This window comes from Arachis hypogaea, chromosome 10 (genome assembly GCF_003086295.3).
Source record: "Arachis hypogaea cultivar Tifrunner chromosome 10, arahy.Tifrunner.gnm2.J5K5, whole genome shotgun sequence".
NCBI classification, from domain to species: Eukaryota; Viridiplantae; Streptophyta; class Magnoliopsida; order Fabales; family Fabaceae; genus Arachis; species Arachis hypogaea.
Genome location: NC_092045.1, coordinates 82,907,528 through 82,921,430, shown reverse-complemented (window position 1 = coordinate 82,921,430; position 13,903 = coordinate 82,907,528). Strand labels below are relative to the sequence as shown.

The window sequence follows — 13,903 nt, the reverse complement described above, 5'->3', positions numbered from 1 at the left end:
AATACTGCAGTTGACTTGGGGGCCTGTTGAGATAGCTCTCCTACTCGAGACTCCATCCTCTTGAGTTTTTCACCATGGTTCCTTAAGGTAGATCTCACATCATCCCTAAAGCTTTTCAACTCACTTATGTCCTGACCCATGGTTGCAAGCATTCCTTCTATCCTGTTTAATTGATCTTGAAATTGTTGGTTCGGATTAGGTTGATTATTTTGGCCATGATATGGTGGTTGGGAGTAAGTGTTTTGTGTGGCTTGGTATGATCTTTGGTTGGAGTTTTGGTATGTGGAATTGTTATGTTGGTTGGGGTTGTAAGGTTTATGGTTTTGTGATTGGGTTTGCTGGTTTCCCCACCCAAAGTTTGGGTGGTTTTTCCAGCCTGGGTTGTAAGTGTTGGAATGTGGATCATATGATTGCCTTTGTTGATTTCCCACATAGTTGGCCTCTTCCCACTCACCTCCTTCAGTGCTTACTTCCTCTTGATCTTGTGTGTGTATTGCAGCCACTTGATTTGTTTCTAATTTCCTGGTGAGCTCTGCTAGTTGCTTGGCAAACACCTTGTTTTGGGCTAGAATTGTATCAACATGGTTCAGCTCCATGACCCCCTTAGTGTTGTGTCTCTTTGAAGCATAGTAGTACTCATTCTCAGCCACTGTCTCAATCACTTCAATGGCTTCTTCCACAGTCTTTTTCCTGTTCAATGAACCTCCTGATAAATGGTCTACAGCCTTCCTTGATTCATAAGAAAGTCCATCATAGAAAATATGCAATTGCACCCAGTCATGGAACATGTCTGGTGGGCATTTCCTTGTCAAATCCTTGAACCTCTCCCATGCCTCGTAGAGAGTTTTACCATCTTGTTGTCTAAAAGTCTGAACCTCAGATCGAAGCCTATTGACCTTTTGTGGGGGTAGAAACGTGCCAGAAACTTGCTTTCCACCTCATCCCAGGTTGTTAGGCTCCCCCTTGGGAATGATTCCAGCCACTTAGCTGCCTTGTCCCTAAGTGAAAATGGGAACAAGAGCAGTTTATAGGCATCTTCCTGGACTCCATTGGACTTCACAGTGTCGCAAATTCTTAGGAATTTTGTGAGATGTTGGTTTGGATCTTCATTAGCACTCCCACCAAATGAACAATGATCCTCCACCAGTGATATTAGCTGTGGTTTGAGTTCAAAATTGTTGGCCTGAATGGGTGGTTTCTGAATGCTGCTACCACAATTCCCAGAGGTTGGGTTTATGTATGAACCAAGAACCCTCCTCTCGGGAATGGCATTGTTTCCATCAGCTCTCTCATGCTTGTGAACTTCTCTATCCATGTTGAGATCTAGAGCTTCCTCAAAATTGTCCTCAGATTCTCCTTCAGATTCTTCTTCTCCCAGTACTCTCTTCTTTCTTGCTTCCCTTCTAAGTTTATGAAGGATCCTCTCTGGTTCGGTATATGGAGGAGTTGATGCCTGTCCTCTCCTACCTGTCATACAAGAACACAGCACAGGCAACAAACAAGTGAAATACTCTTGGTTAATAGAAGAGTATGGTTAGAGCAGTTGAGGAATTAATTCAAATCGTTAGTGGGTCAGTGAGTTAGTTGCTTGAATTTAAAGGCATAAAGAAAGAAAGCAAGTAACAGAGTGCAGAAATTAAAATTCAACAAGTAACTTGAACTGAATTAACAAAACAAGATAAATGCTCAATCTAGTTAACTTCCAATTTGAGAATTGTCAATCGAAAACCAATCCCCGGCAACGGCGCCATAAACTTGATGCTACGATTTTAGGAAATTGCACGATCGGCAAAAATTCCTTCCGGCAAGTTGATGAGCAGATAATTTATATGCTTTTTGGCATTGTTTTTAGTATGTTTTTAGTATAATCTAGTTAGTTTTTAATATATTTTTATTAGTTTTTAGTTAAAATTCACTTTTCTGGACTTCACTATGAGTTTGTGTGTTTTTCTGTGATTTCAGGTATTTTCTGGCTGAAATTGAGGGTTCTGAGCAAAAATCTGATTCCGAGACCAAAAAGAACTGCAGATGCTGTTGGATTCTGACCTCCCTGCACTCGAAGTGGATTTTCTAGAGCTACAGAAGCCCAATTGGCGCGCTCTCAACGGCGTTGGAAAGTAGACATCCTGGGCTTTCCAGCAATATATGATAGTTCATACTTTGCCCAAGATTTGATGGCCCAAACCGGCGTGGCAAATCAGCCTCAGAAATTCCAGCGTTTAACGCTGGAACTGGCATAAAACTTGGAGTTAAACGCCCAAACTGGCATGAGAACTGGCGTTTAACTCCAGAAAACGTCTCTACACATAAAAGCTTCAATGCTCAGCCCAAGCACACACCAAGTGGACCCAGAAGTGGATTTTTACATCATTTACTCATCTCTGTATACCCTAGGTTACTAGTTTACTATTAATAGGATCTTTTGACATTGTATCAGTACCTCATGACACTTTACACGTTTTCTTTGTGTACTTTCCACGGCATGAGTCTCTAAACCCCATGGTTGGAGGTGAGGAGCTCTGCTGTGTCTTGATGGATTAATGCAATTACTACTGTTTCTCATTCAATCATGCTTGCTTCCATTCTAAGATAATACGTGTTCTTAATCCGGATGAATGTGATGATCCGTGACAATCATCATCATTCTCAACTATGAACGTGTGCCTGACAACCACCTCCGTTCTACCTTAGATTAAGTAGTTATCTCTTGGATTCTTTAATCGGAATCTTCGTGGTATAAGCTAGAACTGATGGCGGCATTCAAGAGAATCCGGAAGGTCTAAACCTTGTCTGTGGTATTCTGAGTAGGATTCAATGATTGAATGACTGTGACTTGCTTCAAACTCCTAGCAGGCAGGGCATTAGTGACAGACGCAAAAGAATCACTGGATTCTATTCCGGCCTGACCGAGAACCGACAGCTGAATTCCGCGTGCTGTGACAGAGCATATGCAATCGTTTTCACTGAGAGGATGGGAGGTAGCCATTGACAACGGTGAAACCCTACATACGGCTTGCCATGGAAGGAGCCTTGCGTGTCTGAAGAAGAAGACAGTAGGAAAGTAGAGATTCAGAAGATGGAGCATCTCCAAAACCTCAACCTATTTCTATTACTGCAAAACAAGTAACCATTTCATGTTCTTTTGCTTTTCACAATCAATCCTGATAATTTCTGATATCCTGACTAAGATTTACAAGATAACCATAGCTTGCTTCAAGCCGACAATCTCTGTGGGATCGACCCTTGCTCACGCAAGGTATTACTTGGACGACCCAGTACACTTGCTGGTTAGTTGTGCGGAGTTGCAAAAGTGTGATTGCAATTTCGTGCACCAAGTTTTTGGCGCCGTTGCCGGGGATTGTTCGAATTTGGACAACTGACGGTTTATCTTGTTGCTTAGATTAGGACTGTTTTATTTTTGTTGGTTTAGAGTCTTTTATTTGAGTTTAGTTTTATATTTTAAGTTTGGTGTCTTCTTTGTGTTTTCCTTTAAGTTTTTGAAAGTTTGTGTTTGATTTTCTAAAAATTTTAAGTTTGGTGTCTTTTGTGCTTTTATTCACTTAAAAATTTTTCAAAAATTTGTTCTTGGAGTTCATCTTGATCCTCAAAGTGTTCTTGGTGTTCATCTTGACATTCAAAGTTTTCTTGTTTGTTCTCTTTGTTTTGATCTAAAATTTCTAAGTTTAGTGTCGTTCTGTTGTTTTTCTCTTTCCTCATTAAATTTTAAAAATAAAAAAAATATTCTTTCCTTGTTTTACTCATAATTTTTGAAATTTTGCATTAAATTAGTCAAAAATTTTCAAAATCATATCTTTTCAATCATTTTTATTTGCAATCATATCTTCTCAATCATATCTTTTTCAAAATAATTCTCAATCATATCTTTTTGATTAATTAATTAATTTAGTTTTCAATTTGGTTTGATTTTATTTTTTGAAATTTTATTTTATTTTCCATTTATTTTCTTTTATTATTTTCGGTCACTTTTAATTAAAAAAAAAAAACTTTACTTGTGAATCCATATCATATTCCCTTTCTCCATCATGGACCTAAGTGGAATTGAACAGTCCAGAAGGACTCTGGGGTCATATGCTAACCCCATTACAGCTGCATATGGGAGTAGCATCTGTATACCTCCCATCAAAGCAAGCAGCTTTGAGCTAAATCCTCAACTCATTATCATAGTGCAGCAAAATTGCCAGTATTCCGGTCTTCCACAGGAAGAACCTACTGAGTTTCTGGCACAATTCTTACAAATTGCTGACACAGTACATGATAAAGAGGTAGATCAGGATGTCTACAGACTATTACTGTTTCCATTTGTTGTAAAAGATCAAGCTAAAAGGTGGTTAAATAACCAACCTACAGCAAGCATAAAGACATGGAAATAGTTATCAGACAAATTCCTGAATCACTTTTACCCTCCAAAGAGGATGACACAGCTAAGGCTGGACATCCAAGGCTTTAAACAAGAGGATAATGAATCCCTTTATAATGCCTGGGAGAGGTATAGAGGTATGCTAAGAAAATGCCCCTCTAAAATGTTTTCAGAGTGGGTACAGTTAGACATTTTCTACTATGGGCTTACAGAAAAAGCTCAGATGTCTTTAGACCACTCAGCTGGTGGATCTATACACATGAGAAAGACAATTGAAGAAGCTCAAGAGCTTATAGACACTGTTGCTAGAAACCAATATTTGTACTCTAGCAATGAGTTCTCTCCAAAAGAGGAAGTCATGACAGTAGTCACTGATCCTAATCCTCAAGAACAGATGAATGAGCTTAATCAACAATTGCTCCTGATGACAGAACAGTTAGCAGAATTTAAAGAAATGCTCCATGATACTAAGGTTGCTAACAAGAGCATAAAACTGCAGTTGAATCAAGCAAAACAGCAAATATCTAAACAGATGACAGAGGAATGTCAAGCAGTTCAACTGAGGAGTGGGAAGACACTGAATAACACTGCTCAAAAGAGCAAAAAGCCAAACAAGGAACAATTGACAGAGGATAACCAAACCACTGTTCAAAATCCCTCTGAGGACAGTAAGAGCCCAGAGAGGAATGTTATTGGCGTTCAAACGCCAGAAAGGGAAGGAAAGCTGGCGTTAAACGCCCATTCCTTGCCCAGTTCTGGCGTTCAAACGCCAGAAAAGGGGGAAAAGTTGGCGTTAAACGCCCAATTTCCACCCAGTCCTGGCGTTCAGACGCCTAGGGAGAATCAGACACCTGAGAGTGCTGACAGTAATCCCTCTAACAAGGCTTCTTCAACCACTTCTGTAAGGAATAAACCTGCAGCATCTAAGGTTGAAGAATATAAAGCCAAAATACCTTATCCTCAAAAACTCCGCCAAGCGGAGCAGGATAAGCAATTTTCCCGCTTTGCAGACTATCTAAGGACTCTTGAAATAAAGATTCCGTTTGCAGAGGCACTTGAGCAAATACCTTCTTATGCTAAGTTCATGAAAGAAATCTTAAGTCATAAGAAGGATTGGAGAGAAACTGAAAAAGTGTTTCTCACTGAAGAATGCAGTGCAGTCATATTAAAGAGCTTACCAGAAAAGCTTCAAGATCCTGGAAGCTTTATGATACCATGCTCATTAGAAGGTGCTTGCACCAAGACAGCCCTATGTGATCTTGGAGCAAGCATCAATCTAATACCTGCATCCACTATCAGAAAGCTTGGGTTGACTGGAGAAGTCAAACCAACCCGGATATGCCTCCAACTTGCTGATGGCTCCATTAAACACCCATCAGGCATAATTGAGGACATGATTGTCAAGGTTGGGCCATTTGCCTTTCCAACTGACTTTGTGGGTCTAGAAATGGAGGAGCACAAGAGTGCAACTCTCATTCTAGGAAGACCTTTCCTAGCAACTGGACGAACTCTCATTGATGTACAAAAAGGGGAAGTAACCTTGAGAGTCAATGAGGATGAGTTCAAGTTGAATGCTGTAAAAGCTATGCAGCATCCAGACACACCAAATGACTGCATGGGCGCTGACATTATTGACTCTCTGGTAGAAGAGATCAATATGGCTGAAAGCCTAGAATCAGAGCTTGAGGACATCTTCAAAGATGCTCAAACTGATCAAGAAGAACCAGAGGAAGCAAAGGAATTTTCGAAAATTCCTCAGGAGGAGGATAAGCCTCCCAAACCTGAACTCAAACCACTACCACCATCCCTGAAGTATGCATTTCTGGGAGGGGATGAAACTTTTCCAATGATTATAAGCTCTGCTTTAAATCCACAGGAAGAGGAAGCACTGATTCAAGTGCTAAGGACACACAAGACAGCTCTTGGGTGGTCCATAAGTGATCTTAAGGGCATTAGCCCAGCAAGATGCATGCACAAGATCCTATTGGAGGTTGATGCTAAGCCAGTGGTTCAACCACAAAGGCGGCTAAATCCAGCCATGAGGGAGGTGGTGCAGAAAGAGGTCACTATGTTACTAGAGGCTGGGATTATTTATCCTATTTCTGACAGCCCCTGGGTGAGCCCTGTTCACGTTGTCCCCAAGAAGGGAGGCATAACAGTGGTTCATAATGAAAAGAATGAACTGGTTCCTACAAGAACAGTTACAGGGTGGCGTATGTGTATTGACTACAGAAGGCTCAATACAGTCACTAGAAAGGATCATTTTCCTTTACCATTCATAGACCAGATGCTAGAGAGACTAGCAGGTCATGAATACTACTGCTTTTTGGATGGCTACTCAGGTTACAACCAAATTGCAGTAGACCCTCAGGACCAAGAGAAAACAGCATTTACATGTCCTTCTGGAGTATTTGCCTACAGAAGGATGCCTTTTGGTCTGTGCAATGCACCTGCAACCTTTCAGAGGTGCATGCTCTCTATCTTCTCAGATATGGTAGAGAAATTTCTGGAAGTCTTCATGGATGACTTCTCAGTATATGGAGACTCATTCAGCTCCTGTCTTAATCACCTAGCACGTGTCCTGAAAAGATGCCAAGAGACTAACCTGGTTTTAAAATGGGAGAAATGTCACTTTATGGTGACTGAGGGAATTGTCCTTGGGCACAAAATTTCAAGCAGGAGAATAGAGGTGGATAAGGCAAAGGTAGAGGTAATTGAAAAATTACCACCACCTGCCAATGTTAAGGCAATCAGAAGCTTTCTGGGGCATGCAGGATTCTACAGAAGGTTCATAAAGGATTTTTCGAAAATTGCAAAACCTTTGAGTAACCTGCTGGCTGCTGACACACCATTTGTGTTTGACACACAGTGTCTGCAGGCATTTGAGACCCTGAAAGCTAAGCTGGTCACAGCACCAGTCATCTCTGCACCAGATTGGACATTGCCATTTGAATTAATGTGTGATGCCAGTGACCATGCCATTGGTGCAGTGTTGGGACAGAGGCATAACAAGCTTCTGCACGTCATTCATTATGGCAACCGTATTCTAAATGATGCACAGAAGAACTACACAACCACAGAAAAAGAGTTACTTGCAGTGGTATTTGCCATTGACAAGTTCAGATCTTATTTAGTAGGATCAAAAGTGATTGTGTACACTGACCATGCTGCTCTTAAATATCTACTCACAAAGCAGGATTCAAAACCCAGGCTCATAAGATGGGTGTTGCTTCTGCAAGAGTTTGATATAGAAATAAGAGACAGAAAAGGGACAGAGAATCAAGTAGCTGATCACCTGTCAAGGATAGAACCAGTAGCAGGAGCATCCCTCCTTCCTACTGAGATCTCTGAAACCTTTCCGGATGAGCAATTGTTTGCTATTCAGGAAGTTCCATGGCTTGCAGACAGTGCAGACTATAAGACTCAAGGTTCTCCTTCTGTAACCATGGAGAGGAAGCATGAAGAGCTCCTCTCAAAACAGAGTCAAACAGAGCCCCCACAGTCAAACTCTAAGTTTGGTGTTGGGAGGCCACCACCAACTTCTAAGTTTGGTGTTGAACCCCCACATTCAAACTCTAAGTTTGGTGTTGGGAGGTTCCAACTTTGCTCTGAGCCTCCGTGAGGCTCCATGAGAGCCCACTGTCAAGCTACTGACATTAAAGAAGCGCTTGTTGGGAGGCAACCCAATGTTATATTTTATCTATTTTCTTTTGTTATTTTATGTTTTTTGTAGGTTGATGATCATGAGAAGTCACAAAATCAATTAAAAAAGCAAAAACAGAAAGAAAAACAGCACACCCTGGAGGAAAAGCTTGCTGGCGTTTAAACGCCAGTAAGGCTAGCAGATGGGCGTTTAACGCCCAGTCTGGCACCATTCTGGGCGTTTAACGCCAGAAAGGGGCACCAGACTGGCGTTAAACGCCAGAAAAGGGCACCAAGCTGGCGTTAAACGCCAGAAATGGGCACCAGCCCGGCGTTTAACGCCAGAATTGGCTAAAAACGCATTTTTGCATGCCATTTGGTGCAGGGATGACTTTTCCTTGACACCTCAGGATCTGTGGACCCCATAGGATCCCCACCTACCCCACCACTCTCTCTCTTCTTTTTTCTTTTGCTTGAGGACAAGCAAACCTTCTAAGTTTGGTGTGGTAAAAGCGTTGCTTTTTGTTTCTCCATAACCATTTATGGCACCTAAGGCCGGAGTAACCTCTAGAAGGAGGAAGGGGAAGGCAAAAGCTTCCACCTCCGAGCCATGGGAGACGGAGAGATTCATCTCAAGGGATGCACTTTCCTCCACAAAACTATAGGGAGCAAATCAACACCTCCCTAGGAGAATTGAGTTCCAACCTGGGACAACTAAGGGTGGAGCACCAAGAACATTCTATCCTCCTCCATGAAATTAAAGAAGATCATAGAATCATGAGAGAGGAGCAACAAAGGCAATAAAGAGACATTGAGGAGCTCAAGCACTCCATAAGATCTTCAAGAGGAAGAACAAGCCGCCATCACTAAGGTGGACCCGTTCTTTAATCTCCTTGTTCTTTATTTTCTATTTTTCGAATTTGCAATGCATATGTTTATCTATGTTTGTGTCTTATTACATGTTCATTAGTATCTTAGTGTCTATGCCTTAAAGCTATGAATGTCCTATGAATCCATCACCTCTCTTAAATGAAAAATGCTTTAATCACAAAAGAACAAGAAGTACAGGATTTCGAATTTTATCCTTGAAACTAGTTGAATTAGTTTGATGTGGTGACAATGATTTTTGTTTTTCCGAATGAATGCTTGAACAGTGCATATGTCTTTTGAACTTGTTGTTTTGAGAATGTTAAAATTGTTGGCTCTTGAAAGAATGAAAAAGAGAACTGTTATTGAGGATCTGAAAAAATCATCAAATTGATTCTTGAAGCAAGAAAAAGCAAAAAAAAAAATTCGAAAAAAAAAAGAAAAAAAAAGAGAGAAAGAAAGAAAAAAAAAAGAAAGGAATAAAGTTATGATCCAAGGCAAAAAGAGTGTGCTTAAGAGCCCTGGACACCTCTAATTGGGGACTCTAGCAAAGCTGGGTCACAATCTGAAGAGGTTCACCCAATTATGTGTCTGTGGCATGTATGTATCCGGTGGTAATACTGGAAGACAGAGTGCTTTGGGCCACAGCCAAGACTCACACACTGGCTATGTTCAAGAATCACTATACTTAACTAGGAGAATCAATAACACTATCTGAGTTCTGAGTTCTTATAGATGCCAATCATTCTGAACTTCAAAGGATAGAGTGAGATGCCAAAACTGTTCGGAGGCAAAAAGCTACTAGTCCCGCTCATCTAATTGGAGCTATGTTTCCTTGATATTTTGGAGTCTATAGTATATTCTCTTCTTTTTATCCTGTTTTGATTTTCAGTTGCTTGGGGACAAGCAACAATTTAAGTTTGGTGTTGTGATGAGCGGATAATTTATACGCTTTTTGGCATTGTTTTTAGTATGTTTTTAGTATAATCTAGTTAGTTTTTAATATATTTTTATTCGTTTTTAGTTAAAATTCACTTTTCTGGACTTTACTATGAGTTTGTGTGTTTTTCTGTGATTTCAGGTATTTTCTGGCTGAAATTGAGGGTTCTGAGCAAAAATCTAATTCCGAGACCAAAAAGGACTGCAGATGCTGTTGGATTCTGACCTCCCTGCACTCGAAGTGGATTTTCTGGAGCTACAGAAGCCCAATTGGCGCGCTCTCAACGGCGTTGGAAAGTAGACATCCTGGGCTTTCCAGCAATATATGATAGTCCATACTTTGCCCAAGATTTGATAGCCCAAACCGGCGTGGCAAATCAGCCTCAGAAATTCCAGCGTTTAACGCTGGAACTGGCATAAAACTTGGAGTTAAACGCCCAAACTGGCATGAGAACTGACGTTTAACTCCGAAAAACGTCTCTACACATAAAAGCTTCAATGCTCAGCCCAAGCACACACCAAGTGAACCCAGAAGTGGATTTTTACGTCATTTACTCATCTCTGTATACCCTAGGTTACTAGTTTACTATTAATAGGATCTTTTGACATTGTATCAGTACCTCATGACACTTTACACGTTTTCTTTGTGTACTTTCCACGGCATGAGTCTCTAAACCCCATGGTTGGGGGTGAGGAGCTCTGCTGTGTCTTGATGGATTAATGCAATTACTACTGTTTCTCATTCAATCATGCTTGCTTCCATTCTAAGATAATACTTGTTCTTAATCCGGATGAATGTGATGATCCGTGACAATCATCATCATTCTCAACTATGAACGTGTGCCTGACAACCACCTCCGTTCTACCTTAGATTAAGTAGTTATCTCTTGGATTCTTTAATCGGAATCTTCGTGGTATAAGCTAGAACTGATGGCGGCATTCAAGAGAATCCGGAAGGTCTAAACCTTGTCTGTGGTATTCTGAGTAGGATTCAATGATTGAATGACTGTGACGTGCTTCAAACTCCTAGCAGGCAGGGCGTTAGTGACAGACGCAAAAGAATCACTGGATTCTATTCCGGCCTGACCGAGAACCGACAGTTGAATTCCGCGTGCTGTGACAGAGCATATGCAATCGTTTTCACTGAGAGAATGGGGGGTAGCCATTGACAACGGTGAAACCCTACATACAGCTTGCCATGGAAGGAGCCTTGCGTGTCTGAAGAAGAAGACAGTAGGAAAGTAGAGATTCAGAAGATGGAGCATCTCCAAAACCTCAACCTATTCTCTATTACTGCAAAACAAGTAACCATTTCATGTTCTTTTGCTTTTCACAATCAATCCTAATAATTTCTGATATCCTGACTAAGATTTACAAGATAACCATAGCTTGCTTCAAGCCGACAATCTCTGTGGGATCGACCCTTGCTCACGCAAGGTATTACTTGGACGACCCAGTACACTTGCTGGTTAGTTGTGCGGAGTTGCAAAAGTGTGATTGCAATTTCGTGCACCACAAGTGCACCGGTTATCGTCAAGTAAAAACTCACAATAGAGTGAGGTCGAATCCCACAAGGATTGGTTGAGTGAGCAATTCGGATTAGAAGTGTGTTCTAGTTGAGCGGAATCAAGATTTAGATGAGAATTGCGGAATGTTAAATTGCATGAATTAAAGAGCGAAAAGCTAAATTGCTGAAATTAAAAAGGGATCGGGGTGATTGCATGAATTTAATTGCAGAATGTAAAGAGAAAGTGATAGATCAGAAATGGGGAATTCATTGGGTTTCAGGAGATATTGAGATCTCCGAATCAAAACATTTTTATCCCTTCCTCAACCAATGCATTCATTGAATTTTGCTTGGCAATCTTATATGATTGGATCCCAATCCCTTGGCTCACCAATTCTCTCTAAAAACAAACAAATTCCCAATCCCTTGGTTTAAATGTTCATAAGAAGAGATGATGCTCGATCACTGATTATACCACACAGTTTCATGAACCACAATTTGGTAGGATTACATGTCACAATATCCATCCAAACCCCAATCCAATTCACTGTGAGAAAGCTTCTCTAGCATGAATCCTCCATTCCTTTCCCAAGGTTCCGAAGGATTCCAATTATGGATAGTTTCTTTCCCAAGACAACTAACCAATGGAATTAGATCGAGAAGCTTTCTAACAAAATTCAAGAGAAAAGATTGAAGAAGAAGATAAAAACTATTATTGATTCATTGAATTACAATAGAGCTCCCTAACCCAATGAAAGGGGGTTTAGTGAGTCATAGCTCTGAATTCAATTACAAAAAGTATGAAAACTAGAAAAAAATGAAAAAGTCCCTACTAACTTAAATTCTATCCTATTTATACACTTTCTAAATTGAACTTCTGTTGTGTTTCTTGGGCTTTGAGGCCTTTCCCTGATTTCCTTTTGCTTTGGGTTTATGATCCATAATCCTGATGAGGCTGCTGATCCAATTCTGTAACATTCATTGAGCCAACTTAGTGATAATCAAGTAATGACACATGACTCAACAAATTAAAATTCCAGACTCATCAATTCTTCAGGCCCAATCCCATAAACCATGATATTCAATTGGGTTTCATACCAGAGTACGTTTAAGTTAATGTTTGTGCTCAAATGCTAACTTAAACTGCAATATCTTTGGCCCAGAAACCTTTTCAAATAGTGGCGTTTAAGTTGCAGTTTAAGCTTCAGTTTAAGGTTAAACTGAAGCTTAAACTTGGAAATGGAAGAAGGCAACCCTGGAGGGTAAAATAGTCGAACACGTTTAAGCTTCAGTTTAAGGTTAAACTGAAGCTTAAACGTGGAAATGGAAGAAGGCAACCCCGGAGTGTGGAATGGTCGAACACGTTTAAGCTCCAGTTTAAGCTTAAACTGGAGCTTAAACGTGGAAATGAAGAAAGCAACCCTGGAGTGTGAATTTGGTCGAACACGTTTAAGCTTCAGTTTAAGGTTAAACTGAAGCTTAAACGTGGAAATGAAGAAAGCAACCCTGGAGGAAAATTTTGGTCGAACACGTTTAAGCTCCAGTTTAAGGTTAAACTGGAGCTTAAACGTGGGAATGCTCCCTGGTGCATTTCTCATTTCTGGCGTTTAACTTCCAGTTTAAGGTTAAACTGGAGGTTAAACGCCAGTTTCAGCTTTTCTCAGCTTTCATGGTTTTGGCGTTTAAGCTCCAGTTTAAGCTTAAACTGGAGCTTAAACGCCACTTCCCAGCATTATATGGCTTGGCAGTTTAAGTTCCAGTTTAAGCTTAAACTGGAACTTAAACTCCACATGTGATATTCAAGCTTCCTTTATTGATTTTGTTGCTTCCTTGCCTAGCCTCTTCTTCCCTGAAATCATCCAAACAACTATATCAAAGTCTTGCAAAATTTCATGAGAAATCTTCCATTCATAGCATTCAAGTAATATAACTAAAAACTCATGGAATTTGCATCAAAATCATACTGTTTGGATGGTTCATTGCTTTGTTGTTCATTTAACCATTCTTGGTTACTTTAAGCTCAAGAAAATGCATAAAACAATTAAAACTAACAGAAAAATGCTAGTGAAACTAGCCTAAGATGCCTTGGCATCAGTATCCCATATCTTGTGATGATATTTTTGTAGAGGAATTTGCGACTTCTTTGAGCGGTGATAGTGGCTAATGGTTCTGCTTCTATCCACTTTGTGAAGTAATCTATTCCCACGATCAAGTATTTGACTTGTCCTGGCGCTTGGGGAAAAGGACCTAACAAATCCATCCCCCATTTTGCAAAAGGCCATGGAGAAGTGATACTAATGAGCTCTTCTGGGGGAGCCACGTGGAAATTTGCATGCATCTGACATTGTTGGCATTTCTTCACAAATTCTGTGGCGTCTCTCTGCAAGGTCGGCCAATAGAATCCTGCTCGAATTACTTTCCTGGCGAGCGACCTTGCTCCGAGATGGTTTTCGCAGATCCCGCTATGTACTTCCTCCAATGCCTCGGCGGTTCTTGAGGTCGGTACGCACTTTAGTAATGGTGTTGATATCCCTCTTCTGTAAAGGACATTTCTCACCAAGGTGTAATGT

General features: G+C 40.6%; 1 non-coding gene across 1 annotated transcript; it reads left to right on the top strand.

The window, feature by feature from the left end:
* Nucleotides 1-786: 786 nt before the first annotated feature.
* On the top strand, nucleotides 787-890 carry LOC112718472 (small nucleolar RNA R71). The gene has a single exon (XR_003160811.1). It is a non-coding gene; the product is annotated as a small nucleolar RNA R71 (small nucleolar RNA).
* The last annotated feature ends 13,013 nt before the right edge of the window (nucleotides 891-13,903 follow it).